The sequence below is a fragment of the Pinus tabuliformis genome, chromosome 7 (genome assembly GCF_031772625.1).
Source record: "Pinus tabuliformis cultivar Carrire ecotype Pingquan chromosome 7, CPIR1, whole genome shotgun sequence".
NCBI lineage: Eukaryota > Viridiplantae > Streptophyta > Pinopsida > Pinales > Pinaceae > Pinus > Pinus tabuliformis.
In genome coordinates, this window is record NC_142293.1 from 759,922,943 (window position 1) to 759,945,773 (window position 22,831).

Below are 22,831 nucleotides of genomic sequence, written 5' to 3' on the forward strand. Positions count from 1 at the left end.
ATTACATGGAATTTTCACCAGGGTTGTTACATTCACTTTGTAGATCCATCTAGAACCAACCACTTTGTAGATCCATCCATCATAATTAGGTCGAAACAAACAAACTTTATAGTGGGGCAACAAATCCTTGATGGCATAATCTCGGCTCATGAAATACCTCTCTTTGAAATCTTGACGAAGGCCAGGGATGTTGATGAAATTGGACTTATCCAAAGCATATGATCACTTAAATTTGCAATTCCTCTTTCAGATGCTGGCAACCATTATATTTTCTTAAGACTATATATGATGGACTAGATCCATGGTAATAACCCCTTTCTTTTCTATTATTCTCAACAGATCTCCCTAAAGGAAATTCCACTCCATCCAAGGCTTGAGGTAAGGCGCTTCCTTATCCCCATTCTAGTTTATTATCACAATATAAGACTTAGTCCATTTTCTTCAAGAGGCAAAGTGAGAGAGTCACATAAAAGGAAAAAGATTCCTAAAACTGATTGCTCGGCGACACACCAGCAATTTGTGGACAATAATATGCTCTTTAGAGAATTGAAAATTTGAGAGATTAAAGCCTTGCATGTTATTTTGGAAAAGTTTGAGTTAGCCATAAGTATTTTGTTTCCTTCCTGTTGCGTCATTTTTGACTTTCTGTCACATCCATGTCTTGCTGTTGTATTTATGCTATAGAATGAACAGGGGAAAAATTTGAAAATTGGAGACAAAGCAGAGGATTAAAGGAATGTAGGAGTGATCAGGTGTGGGGAGACCAAATAGGGAGGACAAAGCTTCATATAAGATATATAGGGATTACATGAGCTCTGAATTTAGAAAAGGATCACAGAGGAATCGAGACCAAATCGCAATTATATCGACATAGGAGAGGCCGTGGCAGTCAGGAGGTTGATTTTCATTTAATATTACAAACATATTTTAACAGAGGAAATCCTCGTAAAACTCGGCTTAGTGGGCTTGAAATATTATTAAAATTGGCAGATAATGTTTTTGGGTACGAAAGTTGTGTATATATAAAAGATGTGTATATACAGAGGTTGCGCCTATATAGAGACTGCATTTTTGTGCATATATGGAAATTGTACATATACGGAAGATATGCGCATATATTCTATATATCTGTCACTTTCTTATATGTGAATATTTTCCGTATATACACGTCTTTTATGTATCTGCATCGTATATGCACAAATTCCATATACAGAAATTGCACATATATGGAAATTGTGCATATACAGAAAATATAAGCATATTTTCGGTATATCCGTAACTTTCTTATATGTGCATATCTTTCGTATATGCACATCGTTTATGTATCTACATTGTATATGTGAAAATCCAATATACAAAAATTGTGCATATATGGAAATTTTGCATATACGGAAGATATGCACATCTCTTCCGTATATACATAAATTTCGTATATGCGCAAATTCCATATAAAGAAATTGTGCATATACGCAATAAATGCGCATATCATTCGTATGTGTGTATCTTTTGTATATGTGCATCTACTATATATGCGCAACTTCCGTATATGCGCATATCTTTTGTATATGCGTAAATTTCTTATATGTGCGTGTCTGCCGTGTATGCACGTCTTTTATATATGTGCATCTATCGTATATGCGCAACCTCCGTATGCAAAAATTTCACATATATGGAAATTGTGCATATATGGAAAATATGTGCATATCTTCCGTATATGCGTAACTTTCTTATATATGCATACTTTCCATATATGTACATCTTTTATATATGTGCATCTATCGTACATGTGCAACTTCCATATATAAAAAAATTTCATATACGGAAATTGTGCATATATGGAAGATATGCACATATCTTTTGTATATGCGAAATTTTTATATATGCACATATCTTCGAGGTATATGTGCAACTTCCGTATATACACATAACTTCCATGTATGTGAAACTTTAGTATATATATCTTTTGTATATGTGCATCTTTTGTATATGCACAACTTCCGTATATGCGTAACTTTCTTATATGTGTATATCTTTCGTTTATGCATGTTTTTTATATATGTGAATCTACAGTATATGTGCAACTTCCATATACAGAAATTGCACGTATATGGAAATGTGCACATATAAGAAAGTAATGTATATACGAAAGATATGCACATATCTTCCGTATCTGCACAATTTTCATATATAGAAATTCGCATATATGGAAATTGTGCATATACGGAAGATATGTGCATATCTTCGATATATCCCTAACTTTCTTATATGTGCATATCTTCCATATATACATAAATTACTTATATGTGCATCTCTTCTGTATATGCACGTCTTTTATGTATGTGCATCTACCATATATACGCAAATTCCATATACAAAAATTGCGCATATATAGAAGATGTATATATACAGAGGTTGCGTATATACGAAAGTTGCATATATACAGAAGTTGCGTATATACAGAGATTGCGCCTATATAGAGACTGCATTTTTGTGCATATACGAAAGATATGCGCATATCTTCTATATATCTGTCACTTTCTTATATGCGCATATCTTCCGTATATACACGTCTTTTATCTATAGGTATCATATATACGCAAATTCTATATACAGAAATTGCGCATATACGGAAATTGTGCATATACGGAAAATATGCACATATCTTTGGTATATCCGTAACTTTCTTATATGTGCATATCTTCTATATATGCACGTCATTTATGTATCTGCATTGTATATGCGCAAATTCCATATGCAAAAATTGTGCATATAGAGAAGATATGCGCATCTCTTCCATGTATACATAAATTTCGTATATGCGCAAATTCCATATACAGAAATTGCACATATACGAAAATTGTGCATATATGCAATATATGTGCATCTACCGTATATGCGCAACTTCCGTATATACACATATCTTACGTATATGCGTAAATTTCTTATATGTGCATATCTGTCGTGTATGCACATCTTTTATATATGTGCATCTACAGTATATGCGCAACTTTCGTATACAAAAATTGCGCATATATGAAAATTGTGCATATATTGAAGATATGTGCATATTTTCCGCATATGCGTAACTTTCTTATATATGCATATCTTCCATATATGTACATCTTTTATGTATGTGCATCTACTGTACATGTGCAATTTCTATATATGGAAATTTTTCATATACGGAAATTGTGCATATACGGAAGATATGCGCATATCTTTTGTATATGCGAAATTTTTCTATATGCAAATATCTTCCAGGTATATGTGCAACTTCTGTATATACACATAACCTCCATGTATGTGAAACTTTAGTACATATAACTTTTGTATGTGTGCATCTTTTATATATGTGAATCTACAGTATATGCGCAATTTCCATATACAGAAATTACACGTATATGGAAATGTGCATATATAATAAAGCTATGTCTATATGGAAGATATGCACAATTTCCGTATATGCGTAGTTTTCATATACATAAATTGTGCATATACAAAAGATATGCACATATCTTTGGTATATCCCTAACTTTCTTATATATGTATATCTTCCATATATGCACGTTGTTTATGTATCTGCATCATATATGCGCAAATTCCATATACAGAAATTGCACATATATGGAAATTGTGCATATATAGAAGATATGCGCATATCTTATGTATATACATAAATTTCGTATATGCGCAAATGCCATATACAGAAATTGTGCATATACGGAAGATATGTGCATATCTTCCGTATATACATAACTTTCTTATATGTGCATATCATCCGTATATGCACGTCTTTTATGTATGTGCATCTATTGTATATACACAAATTCCATATATAGAAATTGCGCATATACGAAAATTGTGCATATACATAATATATGTGCATATTTTTCGAATATGTCCATCTTTTGTATATGTACATCTAGGGTATATGTGCATATATTCCATATATGCGTAAATTTCTTATATGTGCATATCTTTCGTATATGCACGTCTTTTATATATGTGCATTTACCGTATATGCGGAATTTCCATATACAAAAATTGTGCATATACAGAGGATATTCGCATATCTTCCGTATATACATAACTTTTTTATATGTGAATATCTTGAGAAAAAAAAATACAAGCTTGAGAAGAAAAAGAGGGGTTACTCAATCAACAACATCAAAGATAAAGGGGTGCGTGTAGCCACCCAACTCCTGGCCAGGAAGGTAATGAGAAAATGTCGCGGCGATGAGGTACCAGCGCCGGTAGTTCTGCTTGCCTAACAATGTGCAGAGGGGGTCCAATTCAACTGGGTCGAGTTCCTCTGCGAGGAATTCTTGACCAACTGCAAGGAAGCCCAGGAGTAGGGCAAGACATTCCATTACGCGTGATTTCTCTTGTCCATTTTGCTGATAACAAGAGAATTGCCTGAGGACAATTAGTTCCCTAGCATTGAATAGGACTTACGAGAGGTCGCAAAGTATGCATCACTCTGGGCCACCAAGGACACAAAGTGGATTCACGAGACACAGATTTTCTAGGTGCTCATGGAGGCGAGCATCTAGATTTGGATCAATAGACGGCCACGCCTATCCCCCTCAGTGCATAACAGTCTGCAGAGCTTTGCATACTTCAAGGTGAACATGCATAATGTTTACATCAAGGTGCATAAGGATCTGATACATCAATGGACCAAGCTCCCCTTCATCGCCATTGATGATGAAATCTTTTCAGTGTTAGAACCATGGCCTCCCATGTGGTGCGCCCCGGATTTGACGGAGCTGGATAGGACAACAACACAGAAACAAAAGGATGAGGCCAAGTTGTGCATCACGAAGTTGGCCGAGAAGAGGCACAATGAAACATTGGGTATTGGGGAGGAGATTAGTAAAGCATTACTTAAAATATTGCATGGATGGGCTTTCCAGGCTCTGGATGCTAAAGGTAGATACGAGGGATTGGCCACTAGATTCAAAGATACTATTATCGCCAATTTTAAGGATAAGTTGTGGGATGGCAATGAATTGGAGGGTAAAATGAAGCTAAGATACTATAAGCAGGTGATCAAACCCACCTTTGATAACCAAAATTATCTCTCTATGTTGACCAACACTAAGAAAAAAAAACATCGCTAGGATAATAACTAATTCTCATGATATTTGAAGTGAAACCAGGTTCTGGTCTACTCACAAGACTCCTTGGGATAATAAAAATTGTCAGATTTGCGATACTAAGAGGGTGGAATATGAAAAACACTTCCTTTTAGACTGCCCAACTCTTACTCACATCCTCTCTCAATTCCCTAACATCTGCCACACTTCCAATCTTCATGACTTGTTAAGTCAACCCAACTATACTAATTTTGGAGCGCTTCTTTCCCTTATTTTTAATCATAGAAACAAGATTTTGAAGAATCACAATTAGATTCTTTTTCTTTTCTTGAGCTCTGAGACTGCAATGGTCTTAGTGGATGTTAATCATCATTATCATAAATATGTGTAGAATAATATATATTTCTATTTTATAAATGCTTTATAATAATTGCAATTTTTTTTATAGAAAGATAACTAAAATATTATAAAATATGTATTTTATGAAATATTATAATTTTATAAAGTTAACTTTGTTATTACAATTTACATTAAAATTTATTATACACTTTATTTGTATATAATTTATTTCTTACTTATTCACTTAAAAACTATTTAGTTTATTAAATTAAGCATTTTTAAAATTCTCATTAGTTTATTTTTAATATAATATTAATTACTAATTTTATAAAAATATTAAAATTTAATTATGTATTTTTTGCTATTTATAGATTTTGTATTTTTTTCCTAATATAATTTTATGTTTTTCTTCCTTTAATGTTATACAAATTAATTAGTGTATTTTTACATATATTTATTAAAAGCTTAATTATATAAAAAAATCATGGTTGGTAAATATGAATGGTCAATCTAAATCTATGCCAAGTATCAAATCACTTATTGTTGTTATTTATAAAAGGAAGTAATATTTGAGTTAAGCATATATATATATATATATATATATATTTAAAAATTATGTAACATATCTATTAATCATATAGATTCATCCCCATTTATTTATGGAATTTTTTAATATAAAAAAATATGTAACAAAATTATTAATCATATAGATTCATCCCCATTTAATTACGGAAATCTTTAATATACAAAGAAGTTTTTGTTACAATACTATGGACTAATACCATAAGTTATCAATATCATATGTTCATATAATCATAATTCATTTCCTATAACATTTGTTTATATGAGTTTTTTTTAATTAGTCAATTTAACTAAAGTATAAAAATAACGTAACTCTTTTCTATAACTACTATTAAAAACATTTTAAAATCTCTCTATCATCTTTTTAATAATTAATAATAATTAAATTAAAATTCTAAAATTCTTATTCCAAATCGTTAAAATATAAATTTTTTTACATTATTTATTTATTTTTATTTTTATTATTTTTATTTTATTTACAATAACTTCTCCCATAAAAAAACACAAATACCAATTAACAAAACTAGACAATACAAATTCCATGTTAATTCAAAATACATCTTCTAATTTTTTTCCGAGTTGAAATATAAAAATGGCAATTTCGACCCGTTATAAAGACGGGGTTCCAGTGCAAATAACACAGATCATTAAAAAGAAATAAAAAATTTATCATTATATTTAATATACTTTTATTTATGTTTTGTTTTTAAATAAAATTTGGTAATACGGTTTTTTAGATTTTTATTTTTATTTTTTTAAAATATAAATGAATTTAATATTTTTAAAACCATTCAAACAAATTTATAAATTTCACAATTTAAATTTCTGGTTTTAATAAATCTATTAAATTTTAAATAAAGTTAATAATAAAAAAAAAACATAACTTAATAAAATTAAATTACAGTTAAAGATATTAAAAAATCAAATAATCGTTTAAAAGTAATAAAGATAACATGAAGTTTAAAGTTTACAAACAGTGATTAAGTAAGAAAAAGGTTGATTTTATGGATTCAAGGAGGGAAGAATTAATTTTCTTTGGGAAAAATAATCCCAAATTATTTTGGAAAGAGCCCTAACTGAGAAAGATATAAATTCGAAATAGTATTACAACTTCTAAATGGTTTGACTATGCAAGACAACTCTATGAGCAAGATCCCAAGGTTGACACTCCCCCCTTGGTAAACACTGATACTGAACTCTTCACGATGCAAGATGTAGAGATGGGTATCAAGAAATTTGGTGTTGGAAAAGTAAAATACTTAGCTGAACTCCAAGCAGATATCTAAAGTGGGGCTCAAAGATCCTTGCACCACACATTACAAAAATTTTCAACAACATCATACAACAGGGGCTCCCCATAGATTGGACAACTAGTCTGGAAATACCTCTTTTCAAAAGAGGTGACCTCAAGAATCCCACCAATTATAGGACCATCATGATAAACCCTTTGTTTGCAAAGCTATTTGGAAGCATGCTAGAAAATAAAATTAGCAAGTGGGCAGAGGAAAGAGATAAGCGTGCCAAAAGGCAAGCAGGTTTTAGACCTGAACATTCCACAGTTGATCATTGTATAACTTTAAGGAACATAATTGAAAAAGTTTGGGAGAAAAAGGAAGAAGCCTTTTGTTGCTTTATTGATTTCAGAAAAGCGTTTGACATGGTTCCTAAGAATAATTTTTGGCATAGAATGGAGGAACTTGGGGTTCCTAAACATTTGAGAGCAACTGTGTATAGGCTATATGAAGAGGTGAAAGTCAAAATTAGAACTTCAGCAGGCATTTCTGCAAGTTTTAAAAGTGATATCGGGGTCAAGCAAGGTTGCCCATTGTCTCCTACTCTTTTTGGTTTATATATCGACAAGCTTGAGGAGTGGCTAAATTCTCAAGGGGGTGATGGTATCTATTTGGGCAAGTTTGTTATAAGGCTTCTTTTGTATGCATATGACCTTATTCTCATTGCTAAATCAACTCTTGGTTTGGAAGAGCACTTACTATCCCTTGAGAATTTTTGTAGAAGTGTGGGGATGCAAGTCAATATCAGCAAAAGGAAAGTAATCGTTTTCTTTAAAAAAATAAATGATAACCAGCATAAGTTCTACTTTGAAGGCAACATTCTGGAAGAAGTTGCAGATTACAAATACCTCAGAATTGACTTCAACAAAAATCTAAGCTGGGATGGTTGTAGAAAGAAAAGAACTTTGGGGCGTTGGAAAGCATTTTATGTTTTTCAAAATAGGTGTAGAGAGGCAGAGTTATGGGATTGGAAAACCACTCAAACTCTTTTTGGGCTTCTACTGATTCCAGTGATTCTCTATGGTTGTGAACTATGGGCCAGCAGTACATTTGACATGTAGTGGAGACAAATTGAGAAAACTTTGAAGCTTTTGATTACAAACAAATTCAAGATTAAAAGTGCAATTCCTTATGCTATCTTGTTAAGTGAAACAGAGGCTCGTCCTGTTTAAACAATTGCTATGGTGTGAGTCATAAGGTATTTAAAAAAAATGAGCAAATGGAAGAGGGTAGATGACCTAAGGTTTTATTTGATGATAGATTGTGCAACATAAAAAAACTTGGATGCAACAAAATAACAAATGGTTTAGTAAGTGGGGTATTTGCTTGAACACGTGTCCCATAAACATCAAAGAGATAAAATCTTTTGTTATGGATAAGTTCCACAAGCATACTTAGGATAAGGAACTAGGAAGAAAGAAAAAGTACTATATTAAAGTGTTTAATCCCACTCATATTCATCAACCAAAAGCATACATAAAAGGCTAATATCTCTTGGAGAGCCAAAATTCTTATTGCCCAATTAAGGACTAATTCTCATCAACTGTGTTGTGAAACAGAGCACTGGAAAAGGCCAAAAGAAGTGTGGGAGGAAAGAGTATGCATTTTTTGTTCTTCTAGAAAAGTAGAAACAGAAAGCATTTCATTTTAGAATGTGAGGCCTTCAAAGACAATGGGGAAAGTTATGTAGATATGCTGGTAGCTAGCTCTTGGGATAATCTATTTAGTGAGGGGTTTGTCGAGAAGCTTGAAATATTTATTGTGAAGCTTCACAAACAAAGGGCCGAATACATCAAGCAGACGAGGAAACAATCTGTCCCATAGGCTATTTTTAGCCTTGTGGACGTTAAAATAATTTCTTTCTTCTTTCTTTTGAAGGTGGCCAAAACATTTAATGCTATTTGAGACCCATAAATTCCACTACCTCTATTAGAAGGTTGTTATTTCAAAACAAAGCCATTGTGAAGTTTTGACATTTTTTTTGCCCGTTTTTATAGTTTGAAGGAAGAATTGAGAGTGTATTGAATATTTTTAGTTATATTTGATGGAAAATGATGTTATGGTTGGCGGTCAAATTTTATCCCCTTAAGTTTGGAATTTCATATTTATTTTGTTTTTTCAAGTGGAAATTTTATTGACGGTTAATTGTTTTTGACGTCTTAGCTTTAAGTTTTATGTAGATGTGTGAAATCCAATTTTTTTAGTGTTATTATATGCAATTTTTTTATAACAATTGGAAAATAGGCTCGAAGATATTATTCAAAGAGAAAAACGCAAAATAACTCCAAACACCAAATATTTTTTTACGAAATGAAAGTGAACAATGTTCAACTAGAGAATGCCACTGCTTCAATCTTTCTTTGTATTTATTTTTAAAAGATGTTTATGAAATGTAAGTGAATGTTGTCCAATTAAAGAATGTGACTACTTCAATTTTTCCATTTATTTCTTTTTATGTTTATAAGAATCTCATTTCAAAGAATGGTGACAAGCAATAGGTGTTGCAACTAAACAAATTATCTAACTTGGCCTAGGTCTAAATCACTCATTAGAATTTATGACACATTAGAATATTAACCACTCATTACTATTTATGACATGCAACATAAATACTTAGACGTCAAAATTAAGGTTTCAAATATTTTTAATCAATCACTTTTGATATATCAAAATGTTCCTTCACTTTCAAATACCTTAAAAAAGACATTGTCTAAATATTATAAATTTTGGAGTTTCCTTTAAAAAGACATTGTTTGAATATTAGAAGTTTTGGAGTTTTTGGTTAGAATTAGGCAAAATAAATTTTGATCAAATCCTATTTTTTTGTTATTTAAAATGTATTTTTCAATTTATATATATAAATTCAACACCTTGAAAAACCATTAAAATACTTGTAGAGAGTTCCTAATTCAAACTTGTGATTCGAACAAATCTTCTGACGCAAGGCTACCTAGAACAGGGTTACTTGCGTGTATTAGTATTCAAACCCTTACGGTTAAGGCCCCTTTAAATAAACCCCGAGGGAATCAATTCCTTACAATAGCCTAGTTTTATAAACCCTCATAAACCTTCCACTAACCCTTATGCCACATATATAATCAGTTCCCACATAATCTTATGATAAGGTTGGACTTACACATAAAAAACACATATCGATGCTTTATTTCATTATAAACCCTTTATAAGGGAAATACACATAAAACACATCTTTTATTCCTTCTTCCGCCTATTTCATGGCTCTTGCACAGTTCTCGAGGCTCCTTTATCGCTAATCGTAGTCGCCATCTCTCGCGGGTTTCTTTAACACATGCCTCTATCGCATCTGATATGCGATAATGCAATAACGAATTTCAAATCCCATTAAACTGTGTCTATATATTATCGGGTTCGCCTTATCGCTTGCATCAATACTCCTCTGCCAATAAACACCATTAAATGTTGTGATACAATCACTTCGATGATTGCGTCATTATTCGCTGTCGCACTTCTTTAAGGCATGGTATATTCACTCCCCAAATTAATATCGCGATTAAATCCCCATCGTTGATCCTCCCCACAGATCCAACGGTCCTCGCTCTATCGCTTGATCGCAATCGGCGATCGCCCGAGGTCGGGGTTATTCACACCCTTTTGTTTTCCTCTAATGCGATAGTTAAAACTCCGCTCATTCTCCACAATCAGATCTCAACCGTTGATCTATTAGATCCAACGGTCCCTGAGCGCCACTTCCTCAATCTTTCACTCCTCTATTATTCGGGTCTTATAACACTTTCCGCTATGCCGTGTGCAATTCTTCTCTATGTATTCAATCTCCTCTTTGAGTCCGCCGAATTCACCTGCACATATATATATGGTACAGAAGCTCTGATTCACATTGAATTCATCATTCAATCATTCGAAACACACATTTATATTGATTTGAATTTATCTTTGCACATAACAAATAAACAAAGGATACATATTGAGACTTTGTCTCTCTCTATGGCCTGCTCTCCTAATACCAGTGGCCTCTTTTACATTCTGCCCATAGGCTTACAATCATACTCTAATTCGGCTAACTCTCTACTCTTCTCTCTTGTTTCCTTTTCAATACATCATTAGCAGTTTCTTTTACAGTTCGAGGAACTATTCCTCAGTTATGAAACAGTTTCTTCAAACTAGTTCCTATCTAATCCTATTTTGTCTAATTCAAAAACTAACAATGGTTGATTCAGCCTTAATTTAAAATGACACAAAATGAAACTAAATGAAACAAAAACTTGAAGTGTTTTCCTCTCTATTTGTCAAAATAAAATGAAAATAAAACAAGAAACATCTCCCAGCTGTCGCCTCTTCATTCGGATGCTCTTGCATCAGGCTCCCGAGGTAAATTAAACTCATGGCTCCTATCCATAAGCTCTTCAATAGAGTATTCGACGCTTTGAATCTGACCAACAACTAACCAAGAATTATCTTCAATAGGATGACCCTTCCACTTGACTAGGTACTGCAAATATTCCTTCCATCGAGTCCATTTAGTCACCTCTGTATCTAGGATCTATTCGATCTCTAGAGGCTTTGCTGGGGAATTTGTTTAATCCATTAATCATTCTCTTTCTGGGTGTCCCATTTTCGTCTTTCCGAATTGTCTTCGTCATCCACCGCATGGTAGGGGTACAGATCTGCTACATTGAAAATGGGTGAAATCCCAATACCTGGGTGGTGTAACTCCAGTTCATAAGCATTCACAGAAAACTTCCAAAGAATCCTGCAAGCCCCAATTTTTTTCCATTTCAACTTGTTGTATTTGCCCATAGGAAACCTCTCCTTGTGTAGGTGTGCTAATACCATGTCTCCTATGTTGAATTGTACCTCCGGCCTTTTCAAATCTGCCTTCTTCTTGTATCTTTGGCTGTTGTTCTGTAATTTTAATTTCACTTGTTCATGAAGATTGCTAATGCCTTTGCGAAGTCTTCACCATCAACACTCCTGCACTCCAACTGTCCCAAATCCCATAACTCATGTACTCCACGTGGGTGCATTCCGTATAGAATCTGGAAAGGACTACTTCCCGTGCTTTGGTTGGGCAAATCGTTATAAGCAAATTCCGCTTGTGCAAGCACACGATCCCACTATCGAGAATTTTCTCCAACCAAACTCCTCAATAAATTTCCCAGACTTTGGTTCACCACTTCGGTTTGACCATCGGTCTGCAGATGATAAGCTGAGCTGAAGTTTAGTTTGGTGTCTAATTTTTTCCATAAGGTTCGCCAAAAATGTCCCGTAAACTTAACGTCTCAGTTTGAAACAATAGACTTCGGCAAGCCATGCAATTTGACTATCTCGGTAAAGAACAAATGTGCTACATGTGTGGCGTCACTGATTTTCCTGCATGGAATGAAATGTGCCATTTTGGTGAAACGACCCACCACCACCATATGGAGTCGAATCCCCATTATGTCTTTGGCAGACCTAAGACAAAGTCTAAACTGACTGAGTCCTATGGTCTGTTCGGAATGGGTAAGGGTGTATACAACCCTGTGTTTTGGTTGTGTCCCTTTGCAAGCTGACACACTTTGCATCTAGTCACAAACCTTTGTACATCTCTGTGCATCTTCCTCCAGTAGTAAAAGTGGCTCAACTGATCCAAAGTCTTGTCTATGCCAAAATGCCCAGCTAAACCTCCATTATGATTTTCCTGGATTAAGTTCTCTCTCATAGAACATTCCAGAATACATAACTGCCCTCCTTTGAACAACAATCCTTCTTGCATATTATAGTCCAGCCATGAACTATTATCTCTCAACAATGGATTTTGTCAACCTTCATAGGCTTCCTTAAAATCTGCATCTGTCTCATACAAGTCCTTAAGATGTTCAAATCTTAATACTTGTATTGTACTCTCCTGTAGGATCAAATTCCTCCTACTTAACGCATCTGCCACTTTATTGGCTTGACCGCTGATGTGTTTCTACACAAACGTGAAACTCTGCAAGTACTCCACCCACTTCGCATGTTTATGGTTCATCTTAGGCTACTGCATAATATACTGCAAAGAAGAATTGTGTGAAAATAAGACAAATTCATTGGCCAACAGATAATGTTTCCAATGCTTTAGCGCTTGAACCACTGCATAAAATTATTTGTCGTAAGACGTGTATTTCTTCCTAGTTTCATTTAGTTTCTCACTGAAATAGGCTACTAGCTTGTCCTCTTGACTGAGTATAGCACCAATGGCTGTCCCACTGGCATCACAACAAACTTGGAAAAGTTTGTTAATGTCTGGTAATCTCAAAATCAGTTTTTTGGTGATTTTCCTTTTGAGAACCTGAAAACTCTTCTCTGGCACTTCTGTCCAATGGAAAGGATGATTTGTTTTCTTAATGGTGTCTAGCATGGGTGCACAAATCCCACTGAAATTTTTAATAAATTTCCGATAAAAACTCGCCAATCCATGGAAACTCCGTACCTCAAACAAACTTTTGGGAGATGGCCAGCTAACTATAGCTGCAACCTTTTCCGGATCCATTTTTAGTTCATTCTTGGAAATCACAAATCCTAAATAAATTAACTCTTTCTTGAAAAAAGAACATTTCTTCAAATTTATCAGCAATTTATTTTGCTGCAATTTTTCCAATACATACCTCACGTGTCGAAAATGTTCTTCCTTCGTCTTGCTGAATATAAGTATATCATCCAGATACACAATCACAAATTTACTAATGAATTCCTTCAGCATCTCATTCATCAATCGCATGAATGTGCTAGGGGCATTGCTTAACCCAAATGGCATAACCAGCCATTCGTACAAGCCTTCATTAGTCTTGAAAGTTGTCTTCCACTTGTCACCTTCTCGAATTATGATTTGGTGGTAGCCACTTTTCAGGTCTATCTTTGAAAAGTACGCTGCTCCACTCAAACAATCCATCATATCATCCATCCGAGGTAAAGGGAATCTGTACCTGATGGTGATCTTGTTAATGGCCTGAGAATCCATGCACATTCTCCACTCACCTCCTTTCTTGGGGGCTAAAACAGTCGGAACTGCACAAGGGCTTAAACTCTCTCAAACCAGTCCTTTGTCCAACAATTCCTGCACCTGCTTTTGGATTTCTTCATTATCCTTTCGACTCATTCGGTAGGCAGCCTTGTTTGGAAAACTCGCTCCTGGAATAAAATCAATATGGTGACTAGTGCTCCGCTTCAGTGGTAATTTGTCCGGTAGATCGTCTACCACAATATCACTAAATTCTTTCACCGTGTTTTGTATTTCCACAGGTAAATCAGTAAAGTTGGTATGTACTAACACTGCCCTTGGTCTTCTCACAACTACATAACCCAATTCACTCTCCTCAATCTGTCACAGAAACTCCTTTCCTCCTAGTAGCAATGCTTTCGTTCCACTTGTTTCTGTTGTCTCCTCTTCTTTCATGGGTACCAAGGTATGCTTTATCCCATCTTTGACAAATATGTAACAATTTTTCACTTCGTCATGGACTACCTTTCTATCGTACTTCCATGTCTTCCGAACAGAATATGGCACACGTCCATCGGCATTATGTCGTAAGTCACCTTATCCTTGTACTTGCCTATCTGAAAATCTACCTCGCATTGTTCATCAACTAACAATTGGTGTCCCTTCTGCAACCATGACACCCTGTATGGAGTTGGGTGTTTTTCTCTCTTCAAACCCAGTTTCTCCACCATCTCCGTAGCTACCAAATTATCAGTGCTCCCGCTGTCAATAATCAATTTACAGCATTTTCCGTGTGACTTACATACAATCCAGAACAATGCTTTCCTCTGTGTCTGATCAGCTATTTCCTTAGTTGGTTTTAATAATACCTTGTTCAACACCAAGGCTTCCCCGATTTCTAGCATATTTTCCACCTCCTGTGGCGGTGCCTCCGCTTCATCGGGCTTAGTGACATATGCTCCCCTCTGCCTAGTTTGTTTGTTTTCAGGACATTCAAAGGACCCATGTCCCCACTTGTGACACTTGTAACACTGATAGGCATTTCCTCTGCCTCTGCCATTACCTCTTCCTCGCTGGTATAACCTTCCTCCCCTGGTGTTACCTTCCCTTTCACTCTGTCCCGAAGTCTTCGAACTATTACCCTCTTCATTGTTGTTGGAAGTCCTACCTCTGCTAAAGGTCTGTCCTCGCCCTCTACCAGAATCACGTCCTCTTCTGGCATTCTGTTTCCTAGCAATCTTTTCCTCCGCCGTCAAAGCACTCTTATAAGCTTCCTCCATGGTCTTAGGGGAAATAATGCTAATTTCGTCTAGGATCTCCATTCGTAGACCATTCACAAACCTCACTGTTTTCTCAGGGGTATCTTCTACATAACCAGCTCTCAGGTTAATTTATAAAATTCTTCAATATAATCCTTCACAGTCATCATTCTCTGCTTAAGGTTCTATACTTGTCTATAAAGGGCAATTTGATAATCCTTAGGTAGAAACTTGCTCTTCATTCTAGCAACCACCCCGTCCCATTTTTTAATCAATGGTTTGTTTAATCTCCTCCTTTCTGCCTGTACACTGTCCCACCAAAATGCTGCATGTCCCTTCAATTTGGTGACAGCAAACCTGACCCTCTTGTCTTCATTGATTTCTTCATACTCAAAATATTTATCTAATTCACTTATCTAATCTAACAAGGCTTCTGTGGAAAAATTGCCATCATAATTAGAGATCTCCGGTCTTGGCTAGCTGCTAGCCAACAAAACTGACCTCGATAGTTTAATTTCTGGTCCTTCATTATCTGACCCATCTATTGTGGCTATGTTTTCCTCCTCACTATCATCCCCACTTTCCGGATCTCTACGCCTCCCTGCTTCCACTATTGCCAAACGTGTAGTTAGATTTCTAATCTCTTCTCTTAACCCTTCATCTGCTGCTCTTATGACGACTCTTCCTCGTCCCCTTCTTCCTACCTCCATCTTTACTAAGAGAAGGAAAACTTGCTCTGATACCAAAATGACACAAGGATACCTGGAACGGGGTTACCTGCGTGTATTAGTCTTCAAACCTTTACGGTTAAGGCCCCTTTAAATAAACCCTGATGGAATGAATTCATTACAATAGCCCAGTTTTATAAACCCTCATAAACCTTCCACTAACCCTTATGCCACATATATAATCAGTTCCCACATTATCTTATGATAAGGTTGGACTTACACATAAAAAACATGTATCGGTGCTTTATTTCATTATAAACCCTTTATAAGGGAAATACACATAAAACACGTCTTTTATGCCTTCTTCCGCCTATTTCATGGCTCTTGCACAATTCTCAAGGCTCCTTTATCGCTAATCGCAGTCGCTGTCTCTCGTGGGTTTCTTTAACACATGCCTCTATCACATCCGATATGCGATAACGCAATAACAGATTTCAAATCCCATTAAATTGCGTCTATATATTATCGGGTTCGCCTTATCGCTTGCATCAATACTCCTCCACCGATAAACACCATTAAATGTTGCGATACGATCACTCTGATGATCGCGTCAGCATTCGCTGTCGCACTTCTTTAAGGCACGGTATATTCACTCCCCGAATTAATATCGCAATTAAATCCCCGCCGTTGATCCTCCCCATAGATCCAACGGTCCTCGCTTTATCACTTGATCGCAATTGGCGATCGCCCGAGGTCGGGGTTATTCACACCCTTTTGTTTTCCTTTGATGCGATAGTTAAAACTCCGCTCATTCTCCGTGATCAGATCTCAACAGTTGATCTATTAGATCCAATGGTCCCTGAGCGACACTTCCTTAATCTTTCACTCCTCTATTATGCGGGTCCTATAACACTTTCCGCTGTGCCGCGTGCAATTCTTCTCTATGCATTCAATCTCCTCTTTGGGTCTGCTGAATTCACCTGCACATATATATATGGTACAGAAGCTCTGATTCACAATGAATTCGTCATTCAATCATTCGAAACACACATTTATATTGATTTCAATTTATCTTTGCACATAACAAATAAACAAAGGATACATATTGAGATTCTGTCTCTCTCTATGGCGTGCTCTCCTTATACTAGTGGCTTCTTTTACATTTTGCCCGTAGGCTTACAATCATACTCTAATTCGGCTAACTCTCTACTCTTCTCTCTTGTTTCCTTTTCAACACATCACTAGCAGTTTCTTTTATAGTTCGAGGAATTGTTCCTCAGTTATGAAATAGTTTCTTCAAACTAGACTTTCCTATCTAATCCTATTTTGTCTAATTCAAAAACTAACAATCACTGATTCAACCTTAATTTAAAATGACACAAAATGAAACTAAATGAAACAGAAACTTGAAGTGATTTCCTCTCTATTTGTCAAAATAAAACGAAAATAAAAATAACAAGAAACATATCCCAGCAGTCGCCTCTTCACTCGGATGCTCCTGCATCATCTTCGCTAGATTCTGAACAAATCTATCAATAAAACTTTTAAAAATACAACATCAAATTCCAGACTTACATCCACCCACCAAAATTAAAAATAAAATTCAAATTCCAGACTTACATTGACCCACCAAATTCAAAGATAAAATTTGATGAGCAAATTCCATGTGAGCGGGGGGTTTTCTCCTCAAATACAACAAACAATTTTCTGTAACTATCAACAATATTTTTGTTGAAATGGTCAAAACAAACAATAGAGTTGCACAAACATGTTTCACAGAAAAAGGGAGCATTTATTGTGAAGCTTCACAGAAAAATGGCCGAATACATCAAGCAGATGAAGAAGCAATCTGTCCCATAGGCTATCTTTAGCCTCTTGGATGTTAAAATAATTTCTTTCTTTCTTTCTTTTAAAATTTCTACTTAATCAAGATGGATAAGGCTCACCGTGTGCGTGTGCGAAAGAGAGTAATAGTTGTACTGTCCACAAACAACAGGCTCTTCATCTTCATGGATGATGGACCTATTTACGCCCGCCACATGTCAATCATCGGAGTTGCTTCATGTCACACTGTCCGACAACGGCACGTGTTATCTGCAATCATTCCTGTTATGTATTACAATTATGGAAATCTACATTCAAAAGAATATTTTTGATAAGTTATTAATTTTTTATTATAATAAATATAAATATTTTGAAATGTAATATATATTATTAAAACTAGTTTTTTATTTTCAATTATTTAATTATAAAAAATTTAGTATAGTAGTTAATTAAAATTATTTTTGTTTAGATAATTGAGTGTAGAGTAGATCGTGAGAGGGTGCTTTGTTAAAACACTTTTTAGTGAAAAGGTTTTTGGCAAAAATCTAGTCATGTTAAGGGCTGGTGTGAGGGTGCTTTGTTAAAACACTTTTTGGTGAAAAGGTTTTTGGCAAAAATATAGGCATGTTAAGGGCTAGTGTGACCGAGCTCAAGTGTGATCCTTGGTGATTTTAAATACTAAATATAGTGTATATAGGACATATTTGAACCCAAGATCTCTGGTTTACTTAGACTTCATTTCCACAGCCATGACCACTTGAGCTACCCCACATGGACAAGTATACATGAGTAATAATTCTTATTAAAATATTTTATTGATAAGTTACACTGAATATTTTTTTATATACAATATTAAAATGTTTTATTTTAATACATTTTTCTATATATCGATATATATGAAGTTGACATGGACATAAATTAGTTAACATAGATCTTCAAATAGTTCATTTAAATCTCTGGTTGAAATAATTTTGAAAAGTATAAGATATAATCATCTTACTCATACATTTTCTTACTTCTATTCATTTTTTATAGCTGAAATTATTTTCTTATTTAAAACAAAAGTTTTTATTTTTTGTTTTTATTTTAGGAGGAAATTATTTTTCTATTTAAAATAAATTTTTTATTTTTATTTTAAGAGTGCTGAACATAATTACACGTCCATTAAACTTTCAACTTAATTATTTCATTCCAACCCACCTAATTTAAGTAAAATAAAAATAATAAATTAACCTTTAAACAACGTATAATAAAAATAATAAATTAACCTTTAAACAACGTATAATAATTATCTTTATTATAAAAAAAATGGCTGCTTTACCCAAAAGGGCATAAAAGTTCTTAAACTCATACGATTTTAACAAAATTATATAAGCTTTACCCAAATATATAAAATTGTAAATATAAGTAACATAAATTAATGTTAGATTTATCTCAAATTTATAACGAGCCTAGTATCGACTTACTCTATAGGATTAATCCCAACATTTCTACCGGACCATTCCAAAATTGTCAAAAAGTAATTATTTTAATTTTAATGCACAATTAATTTTACTACACAATTAACTTAATGATCATGTGACCTATGGCAACGAAGCTCGAGGTTCCTTCCTGCCAGAGCTACGAATGTTATTTAAATGTCCAGAAATCCCAATTTCCTCCTGATTAAACTCTGGGTTTTATGCTGTTGGTCTTCTATTTATCTTAGGTTTCCTTTCTGATAGATCTGGGTAAGAACCGCTACGTTGATAATTCTTGTGCAAGCATTGTCATTAGAATCATGGGGACGGCCAAAGGCATCAATGGGTGGTGGTTGTTCATGGCTATGTTGGGATTCTGTTTAGGTATATCGTTTTTTATGGCTATGGGAGAGGAGTTCCCGGCAGTGCAGCTCATATACCACATGGGGCCTCTGCTGAGCTCTGATATAGATGTTCACGTGATTTGGTATGGGAAGTTCAGTCCGATTCAGAGATCGATTATTGGGGATTTCTTGCAGTCTCTGGGAGAAGAAGAAGAGGAAGCACTAGAGAGGAACCAGCCATCTGTACATGAATGGTGGAAAACCACTGAGATGTACAGAGAGGATGGATCATTCGATATGAGCTCTGCTGTACCGAGTAAGAAGAAGATTGAGAAGATTGCACTGGGGAACCAGACACTGGATGAGTCCTACAGTCTTGGAAAATGGCTACAGAGAACCCACATTGAAGCATTGGTACTCAGGGCATCTGTGGCGTCCAATGGGTTATGGGCTGAGAAAGGGGTTTTCTTGGTCCTCACTGCCCAAGATGTTGTAGTTGACAGATTCTGTATGAGCTCTTGTGGGTTCCATTCTAGTGCAAGAAGTGGAAAAGGGGGCTGCTCTGTCTCTCTGCCATATGCATGGGTTGGGAATTCTGTAACGCAGTGCCCTGGTCAGTGCGCCTGGCCTTTCCACCAGCCTCTCTATGGTCCTCAGACTCTACCTCTGGTAGCCCCTAATGGCGACGTGGGCGTGGACGGTATGATAATAAATATTGCCACTGTGCTTGTGGGGACTGTAACTAATCCCTTCAATACTGGTTTTTTTCAAGGCGATGCTGCTGTGCCGCTGGAGGGTGTGTCTGCTTGCAGGGGAATTTATGGAAGAGGGGCATATCCCGGGTATGCAGGCCAGCTCCTGGTAGATGAAACTACAGGAGCCAGCTTCAATGCTCGGGGGCTCAATGGCCGCATGTTCCTCCTTCCAGCCATGTGGGATCCTCTTACCAGGTCGTGCAAGACGTTGGTTTAATTTAGACAGGTTTGTTCTACTTAGTCTAGAACAACAGTTCTCCTGGAGCTTCTGTATAGTACAATCTGTGCTGGTGGCTGTGATAAATCCTTGTATTTTTATAAGTTGGGCCTTGTATTGAATTCTGTTGCCCATTATTGAATATGATACAAGGGATTGGGGCAGCTAAATTCCTATTTTGTCAGTGTTCATAGAACGAAGTCAGAACTGAAGTTTGGTTTTTCTGTGTATGGTTCCTCCAATATGTGTGAGATGAGGTCTGTCTCTGAACAGTTTTCATGTTATATGAGATAAAACAGAGCCATAAATTTGAGGAAATTTAGCTAGTTGACCAGATATTTCATGCCTGTAGCCCTTCAGGCGTTTGCCTTATACATAGCAGTCCCCATTGCAAACTAAATAAGCCAGGAATCTCAAGCACCCACACCTAATTGAGTTTCTTATTCTTAATGTTTAAGCAAATTGTTTTGAACCTGCGATCCATCCAAAGGCCAGACGTCGATCTAAACATTACCTCAGGGAAGAATAAATGTGATCATGAAGTTTTAGTATGACTTTGGCGCGGTGCCCTCTCATTTCTTCACATTATGCATTCCGTCAATGTTAGTACACAGGGAACTTGGAAGTTAAGACCATAAGCAGGGTCTTAGTGAAGTTCTGCAGGTTATTTACTTTAAAGTAAGGATTCTAGTGAAGTAGAGTGAAGTTCTATAAGTCATTTACTTTAAAATAAATAGAATTAGTAAAGTTACTTATACCCAGCCTAAAAGAAAAGGTTCGAAGAAAAAAATTAGTCATAAGCAAACTGGATTTGTACCCTATGGTTGCGTAAATAAATATATTAATAATGTTTTTAGATGATGTGATCTGCAATATATATTTCAATTTATCTATAATTTTAGAAGTGCCATAAACTATATTATTTTATAATACAAAGAGTTTGTTGGATAAAGTTTAAAGGGTTTATGAGTTAGCAGGTTAGGTATTATCGGATTCACAATTGAATATATTTTATTATATGTGTGAGTTAGTGCGGTGTCAAATTTGTTAGGATGATAAAAAATAGTTTGAATATGGTTATTTTGTTTTCTTTTTTAATCCTATAACTATAGGTGTTTGAATCTTATTTTTGATGGTGGAAATGGATTCAACACCATTAAAAAATCTTGAGCAGGAAATGGATTCAACACCATCAATAACTTGTTAGATACCCACAATCTTGAAGTTTAAGAATTATACTTTAGATTTCCAAAAAAAAATGGTTTTGGTCCATGCCTAAATGTCAACCATTTTGGGGCAAATTTGAAGTTTCATTAGACTATGCATTCTAATATAACAATTGGAGTTATTTTCAGTTAATGAATAATGCTTTAGATATTAGAGGGTTGACCATAGTGGATTGAGTTTAGTGATTTATATGAGTGTATTTTTTGTTTTTGTTTTGGGACATAGTGGATTATGGATTGTGAGTTTAATGGCTTAGTGGTTAAAAATGGGTAGGGTAAATGAATTAAGGGGTTCATAATAGTGCATTAGTTTTAATGAGTGAGTATAAATTAGTGGGTGTAACTTTAGCGGGTTGAGTGATTTATGTTTAATTTAAATTGAGGAGATCGGTTGATTACACATTATGAGATTAATGACTTAGTGGTTACATATGGTGACTAAATTAGGGGTTCATGATAATGGATTCATTTTAGTGGGTTCCTATGAATTAGGGGTTCATGATAGTGGATTTATTTTAATGGTTGAACGATTCAAGTTTAACTTAATTTTAGATTAATGTGTCTAATGTGTTAGGGTTATGAGTTTAATGAATTAAATAGGATGAGTGAATTAATAGTTAGGTGTTAGTGGGTTAGGAACCATTTAAATAATAAATTAACATAGGTGGATAAAAATACTCATGTATGTAACATTTATATTATTTACTACTATAGATCCATCATAAGCATGGATCGTCTTTTACATATATAAGATGTGATTTCTGTAATTGTTGTGAAATAACAATTTCTTTTGGTGAATTTGTTTCTGTAC

The 22,831-nt window shown here is 34.9% G+C and overlaps 1 pseudogene; it reads left to right on the top strand.

Annotated features, from left to right (window-relative positions):
* The first annotated feature begins 19,798 nt into the window (after nt 1-19,798).
* Nucleotides 19,799-20,794, top strand: LOC149249752 (protein EXORDIUM-like 2 pseudogene; annotated as a pseudogene).
* Nucleotides 20,795-22,831: the final 2,037 nt, after the last annotated feature.